Source organism: Arachis ipaensis, chromosome B5 (assembly GCF_059453495.1).
Source record: "Arachis ipaensis isolate K30076 ecotype BB chromosome B5, ASM5945349v1, whole genome shotgun sequence".
In the NCBI taxonomy this organism is placed as follows: Eukaryota; Viridiplantae; Streptophyta; class Magnoliopsida; order Fabales; family Fabaceae; genus Arachis; species Arachis ipaensis.
Window position 1 is genome coordinate 76,639,898 of NC_142440.1, and position 7,548 is coordinate 76,647,445.

The window sequence follows — 7,548 nt, forward strand, 5'->3', positions numbered from 1 at the left end:
TGGTCAAGGATCTCTATCCTTATCACTAACCACAACATGATAATTGTAAGGACCAATCCCATTAAGTCATCCTCTAACAAGTAAAGGAAAGTCAAATGAGCTACACCAATCCAAGACCATAAGTCCTAGCCACTCACTAATTAAATTAATGAAAGCTAGAGTCAATGGCTACCGATTATCAATCACTTGGACATTAGTGACTCAAGAATTCCTAAGTTACCTTCCCAAGCCAAGAGCACTAAAATCTACTCTAACATCCTTCCAAGAATTTTATCAAACACTTGGAAGGCATAAAGGAAAGCATAGTAAAATGCAAGAAAAGTAAATCTACACTACTCAATTGCAAGGAAATTAACAACAATAATACAATTAAGCAATAAAGGAACATGAAACATGAAATTGTATTAAAGGAAAATGGAAGAACAAAAGTGCATCAACATAAAGTAGAGAATTACAAGAATTAAATGCTAAACTAGAGAGAGGATATGTGGAAGAACAAGAATTACAAAAAGGAAAAGTAAATCAAAGCATGAAATTAACCTAGATCTAAGAAATCCTAATCTACCTCTAACCTAATTCTAGAGAGAAGAGAGAGCTTCTCTCTCTAGAAACTAACTTTTCCTCTAAAACTAAACTAAACTAAACTAATGTGATGTAATGTGTTGATTCCTCTTCAATCCTTGGGTTAAATAGCATCAGAGATGAGCTAGATTTGGGCCTGGAAAGCCCAGAAATTGCCCCCAGTGGATTCATTTTAAGTGGGTCATGTGCGAGCACCGATGCGTGCGCGTGGGTCACGCGTACGCGTCATGTACGCGTACGCGTCGCCCTGCGACGTCACTTTCCACGCGTGCACGTCTGCTGGACGTGCGTGTCGATCTCAACATCCTAAATTCTTGTTTCTTCATGAGTTCTCCACTTGTATGCTCTTTCTTTCCACCCCTTTGATCCATTCCTAGCCTTTCCAATCTGAATTCACCAACAAACATATCAAGGCATCTAGTGGAATCAAAGGTGAATTAATATTGACACATTAAAGGTCTAAAAAGCATGTTTTCACATCCAAGCACAAATTAGGAGACAATCATGAAATCATGCCATTTTATTGAGTAAATGTGGGTAAAAGGTGATAAAACTCCCTAAAATTAACATAAGATAAACCCTAAAAATGGGGTTTATCAACCTCCCCACACTTAAACCATAGCATGTCCTCATGCTAAAATCAAGAAGGAAACAAAGGTACCAACATTTATTCAATGTAAACTAACTAAATGCAACCTACCTAAATGAAACTATCTAAATGAATGCAACTACTTGGTCAAAATAAATCAATTCCCAAGAGAACATACATATGCACAAGGGCCAAGGACTAGCAAATCTAATTAAATCCACAATTGAATTGAGTTATTAAAGATTTTTACAAACTTGCATGAAGAGTGATGGTTCTAGGTGAAAACATGTAATTGAGCAATCAAACCCTCACCGGATGTGTATCCGCTCTAGTCGCTCAAGTGTTTAGGGTCGATTCACTTAATTCTCCCCTAATCATGCTTTCTAAGATTTTTTTTTCATCTAACAATCAACAAATATTTCATGCATGCATACAATTATCATGAGGACTTATCCATAGGTTGTAATGGGGCTAGGGTCAAGGTAGGATGCATATTTGGTCAAGTGGACTTGAAATTTGAATCTCTGATAAGCTTAGACTTCCCACCTAACCTATGACATACTATACAATTTCAAAGCTAACCTAACTACCCATTCTTCACTTTTTCACATACTCATGCATTCTCTTCTTGATCACAACTCATATGCATTGATTATTATTGAGCTTCACTTTAGGGCATTTTGTCCCCTTTTATTACCTTTCTTTTTCTTTCTTTTTCTATTTTTTTATTTTTTCTTTTGGTATATATTTTTTTCTTTTTATTTTCTCATTTTTTTTCTTTTGCAATAAAGTATATACAAGAGCATCAATGCATATGGTTTTACATTTAATCAACACATGAGCATGTACCCAATTCCCAATATTTTCAATAGAATTACAACACTACCCTTTTTTCAACCAATGTCCCAAGTTTCCCCACACTTGAATGATATACACACTCACTAGCCTAAGCCAATAAAAGATCCAAATACGGACATTTATTGTTTTTCGCTTTAAGGCTTGTAATGCGCTAAATTAAAGAACAAGCTGGTTAATCGTAGGCTCAAATTGGCTAACAATGGAAGATAAAAGGTAAGGCTATTTGGGCAAGTGAGCTAAGTGAAATGATGGCCTCAATCATATAAGTGCATGAATACACAAAATAATAGACATAAAGAATCAAACAAATCAAAGACCACAATCTTAGAAAGAGAACAATGCACACAAGAAGGAAACATAAGTGGTTATAAGATGTAACCACATCATTAGGCTCAAATCTCACAGGCTTGTGTTCTTAGCTCAAAAACCATGTTCCACAAGATATATTATTCATGCAAATTCAATGAAATTTTTACTCAAATCAATCAGGTCGTCCTATAGATAAATTCTTGAAAATTTTCATTATTTTGACTAAGCTTATTATGTATATATATGCAAAATAAGAAAATGCAACAAAAAATCTAAGAGACCTAAAAATGAAATGCAAAAGTGTTGGGATTAGAAATTTGTCACCCAAAAGCGCCGAATGGTCGGACGAATTCCCCACACTTAAAAGTTTGCACCGTCCTCAGTGCATCCAAAGATGAGCAAGGGGGTACGGCGACGCTCCGGATTGCTACCTTCAGCTGGTAGATCACCCGGTTTGCTGCGTGTTCCTTCTCCACTTCCATGGTTGCTTATAATGACTCATCCTGAAATTAGAAAGCATGATAGTAAGAAGAGTAAATGCAAAAGCAAGGAAGCATAAATTATTAGAATGAGGTAATAATCAGCCGAATGGAGTGAGTGACCCAATGTGTGACATTAATGAAACAAGTGTGTGAGTTCTAAGATGCATGCGGTCTAGAACACACACTAGCATAAAAAGAGCCATGTCACAATTACACAAAAAGGAACATGCACTTCACTCATTCTAACGTGCTTGAGATACTTTAAACTTGTGGGTTAAGTCAACCAAACAAGCGATAAAGAAGCATGAAAGCATTCAAGCCAAAAACATATGGATGCATTTGATCAAGAAACACAATGCATTAAGGTAAATGCACAATATCATCCACCAAGAGATTGCCTAATCAAAGAATAAGATTCAAATCACATGGTGGCTAGCTACAACATGCAATTCAAAAAGATTTAGAAGCTTGAAGGCAAAGTCATATGTACTTGGTGTTCTCAAAGGTTGAACATGAAAAATTCAAAACCAATTAATAAATTGTAACCTCAACAAAGAATCCAACAATGACAATTAACAAAATGATGTTAAACTAACATCTCATCGATAATCAGCAGCAAGAGATAGTAACCAAGATTAATAATCCAACACTTGTTATGAAAAACAAAAATTAAATGAGTTTAACTAACTAAACAACTAATTATCTAAAAGGACTGGTTATAAATGGTGTTTGGTAGTATTGGGTGATAGGTGAGAGGTGGAAAGAAAAGAGAAAAAGAGAGAAGAAGGAAAGAAATGGAAAGAAGAGAAGAAGAGAAGATGATGAAGGAAGGTGATGTGTACGCGTGGGTAGTGGTGAAATGGGGGCGATGCATACGCGTGGGTCACGCGTACACGTGCATGGCAAACCAGAGAAGCGACGCTTATGCGTGAGGCACGCGTACGCGTGGGTTGGTTTGTGCCTCAGGTACAATGTTCGCGCGATGCAGGCGTAACTCTCGAGTTTTTGGCTGGGAGGTCAAAATTTGCAATCCACGCGTACGTGTGGGTGACACATGCGTGTGGATGCTCAAAAATGCTTAGGGCATGCATACGCGTGGGGCGCTTATACGCGTGGGTTGGTGCTCTGTTTTTCAAAATTTTCCATGTTTTTGCACCAAACCAAGCATTGCAAAGCTCCAAACAGCTACCAAAATACCATAAAACCTTATTTAACATACCAAACTACCAAATGAACTCAACAAATCAATTAAAACATGAAATTAAATTACTTTTACCAATATTTACAAAAGAGAAAATGAAAAGATTTTACCATGGTGGGGTGTCTCTGATAAACCACTATTTTATGGTTTATCTTGTGCTGATTTGAGTGGCTTTTATCAAGTCTTTGCACACTTATTTATACAATTTGCATGATATTACAATTCCTTCCTAGTTTTGTTCTATAATTGAAAACTTGCTTCCTAAGCCTTTAAATTGAATATTTTTAATCCCTCTTTATACTATTCAATGCCATGATCTATGCGTTAAGTGTTTCCAGGCTTTATAGGGCAGGAATGGCTTAGAGGATGGAGAGGAAGCTTGCATAAATGGAAGGAGCACAAAAGATAAAGGAGATAACCAGCAAGGAGCGACGTGCACGCATGGCTCACGCGTGCGCGTGAATTGGAGTCTTCACGGCGACGCGTGCGCGTGCCTGACGCGTACGCGTGACATGCGCTACCTGCAAAAATCACAGAAAATGCTGGAGGCAATTTTGGGCCGAGTTTGGACCCAGTTTCTGGCTCAGAAACACAGACTAGAGCCAGGGGATGAGCAGAGACTCAACACATTCTCATTCGCATAGTTTTTAGTTTTTAGTTTTGAATCTTAGAGAGAAATTACTACTTCCTCTAGGTTTCCTTTACATTCATAAATTTCTAGTTTTATGCTTTTGCTTTGGATATTGAGAAGAGTCATTACCTCCGTTAAAGTTGCTATTCTAGTTTGTTTTCTTATTCCTTTACTCTCTTACTGCCCATTAACCCTACTCAGATAAGTATGTTTATGATTTTGGAATTTATTATTGCAAAGAACTATTTTTACTTTTAATTAATTTTCAGTTATTGTTTATCATGTCTTCTTTTTATATGTTTGTGAACGTTATATTCATGTCAATGGAGTAGACTCCCAACTTAACTTGGGGTTGATTAAAAGAAGACCCTTGAGTTAGAATGCTCAAGTGATTAGTTAAATTGGAAGTTGTTGGCTAATTCTCTATTTACTAATGCTAATCCTTCCCAAGGGAGAGGGTTAGGACTTGCGAATAAGAGTTAGCTCAATCACTTGACTTTCCTTTATTTAGTAAGGGTTAACTAAGTGAAAATAACAACCTCTTGATACTACACTTGAGAAGATCCAACAAGGATAGAACTTCCAATTAATCATTCTCCCGGTCAAGGCATTTTATTCTGAATACACAAATCTCTTTTAATTTACATTGCTTTAATTCACAATCCTTTATTTTTCTGTTCTTCAACTCTTAAAAATTCTCGGAAAACTCCTGATTAATAAAATAGCACTCTTTTGTTAACTCGTTGGGAGACGACCTGGGATTCCTACTCCCAGTATTTTTATTCTAAATTTGTGACAACCCTTCTAAATTGATAAGCGGATTTTTGTTGGTTAAGAACAGTACTTGCAACATATTTCTTATATTAATTTCTTGATCGGCTACTTTCTGCCACGTCAGTCTCCCACCTAGCACTTTTATTTATTGTCCTTAAGTTGGACTTATGGGGAGCTCCTCTCAAGGTGGCTTGTGCTTAAATTCTTCTTTGAACATTCACAAATGCTTGGACTTCCAATAAGCTCTATTCTTCAAAATTAATTATTCCAAGCTTGGATGGAGTTCCGCACAAGCTAAGGGCTCCCAAGATTGATCCGCTTCTTGTAATCTGGGATCCCACACTTTATTTTCACACCCATCTTGAAGTTGATCATTATTAGTGCATCCAGGTGGCAAGCAAGATGAATTCTCAATGAAGTGCCCAACAATCCTCCTAGACCCATCTAGTTGAGCACTATTCCAACCTTTATATTTCATTTTTGATGTATCAACCATAATGAGCCTTGATTTACAACGTCAACCACGAAACATCTTTCTCTTACGCTTCATCCCGCAAAGCATCCTAAGTTGACCATCCGTTTCAAGCAAGCCATACTCAAGTGGGACAATAAAGCTAATAGAGATGAATTTTACCCACTCAAGTGAAGGAGTAGATGACAACTTAGGTAAAGAGGCTTCCAAGGTTCTTGACAAAGCGTATCCAACTCCCGTCCTTCTTCTTCTAAGGACTTCCACCTCTTCACAAGATTCCTCAAATGTAATCCTTTGTTCAACAATTTTATCTAAGCCTTTTCCATTACTCAAATCATAATTGGGAGGATGAGAGAGGTTTACCTCCACAACACTTTCAATTTCACCAGGAGAAGGTTCTTTAAGTTCAAAGAATTCTTCACCACTAAGCCTTGATGCTTGATCTTCATTGCTAAGGGAACTCAACCCTTGCTCTATCCCGTCCAATTCTTCATAAGGGATATGCCTTGGAGGTTGTGCACATTCCTCCTTAGCATCAAATTCAATCTTCTTGGAGGGGTTTTCTTCAACTCTATGTTCCCATAGAGGTTTCGCATCTCCTAAGTCTTCAACCACTTCTTCCTTTTCTTCAACAATCCTAGCTTCCTCCAATTGTTCCAACACAAATCAACTTTTCTCATTTCCCACCAGAGTTTCCAATCTCTCCTTCATGCTATGCTCTTCCTTGGATTCTTCACATGTAGCCATGGGAGTACTTTGGGTTCCCAAGCATTGGGATGCTAACCGGTTTACCACCTCGTCCAAGGCGGCCGTGAATTGTTGTACATCCCTTTTCATCTCCTCTTGCCCTTGAAGAAGAACACCAAGGATGTCATCCATTGGAGGTTGGGGTGGATGAGAGGGCTCATTGTCTTGGGAGAAGGGTTCATAGTAGGAAGGTGATTCATCATAATAAGGATGTGGTGGTTATATGTTCTCTATTTGTTCTACTTGTTGCCCAACACACTCCAATCCATTGTTCGCAAGTTGAGATTATACAATCCCCTTCATACTCCCCTCTTCGGTTGCTCGTCCGCAATCATCCGTGGACATGTGGTATGAATCCCATGCATCTAACTTTTGATGGATGGTTGCTTGAAGCCGATCCATTATTTCCTTTAGGTGATCCTTTGATTCTTGTTCCAAATTACTAACATAAGTAGGATCATATTGCTCTTGGATTGATGGACATAGATACTCTTCTATGGAGGGTTGTGATGGAGAGTAGAATTCATCTTGTGGTTAAAAATTTGTGTACATTGTAGGTGGCTCATCTTGGTCATGGTATGGAGGAAGTGGTTCTTGGAAGTATTGAGGTTGGAATGGTGGTGGTTCTATATGTGGCTCATATGGCTCGAAAGGTGGTTGGTATGGTGTATATGGGTTAGGGTCATATGGAGGTGTTTGGTGGAAAGGGGCTTGTGAGTATGGTTGAGGGCTATGTTGAGGATATGGCTCATAGGCATATGGTGGTGGTTCTTGAAAGTCGCAAGGAGATTCACCATAACCATTAGATTGATATGCATCATAGAATGGCTCTTGTTCATAGTGCATTGGTAGGGGTTGTTGCCAATAGGATTGATCATATACATATGGCTCCTCCCACCTTTG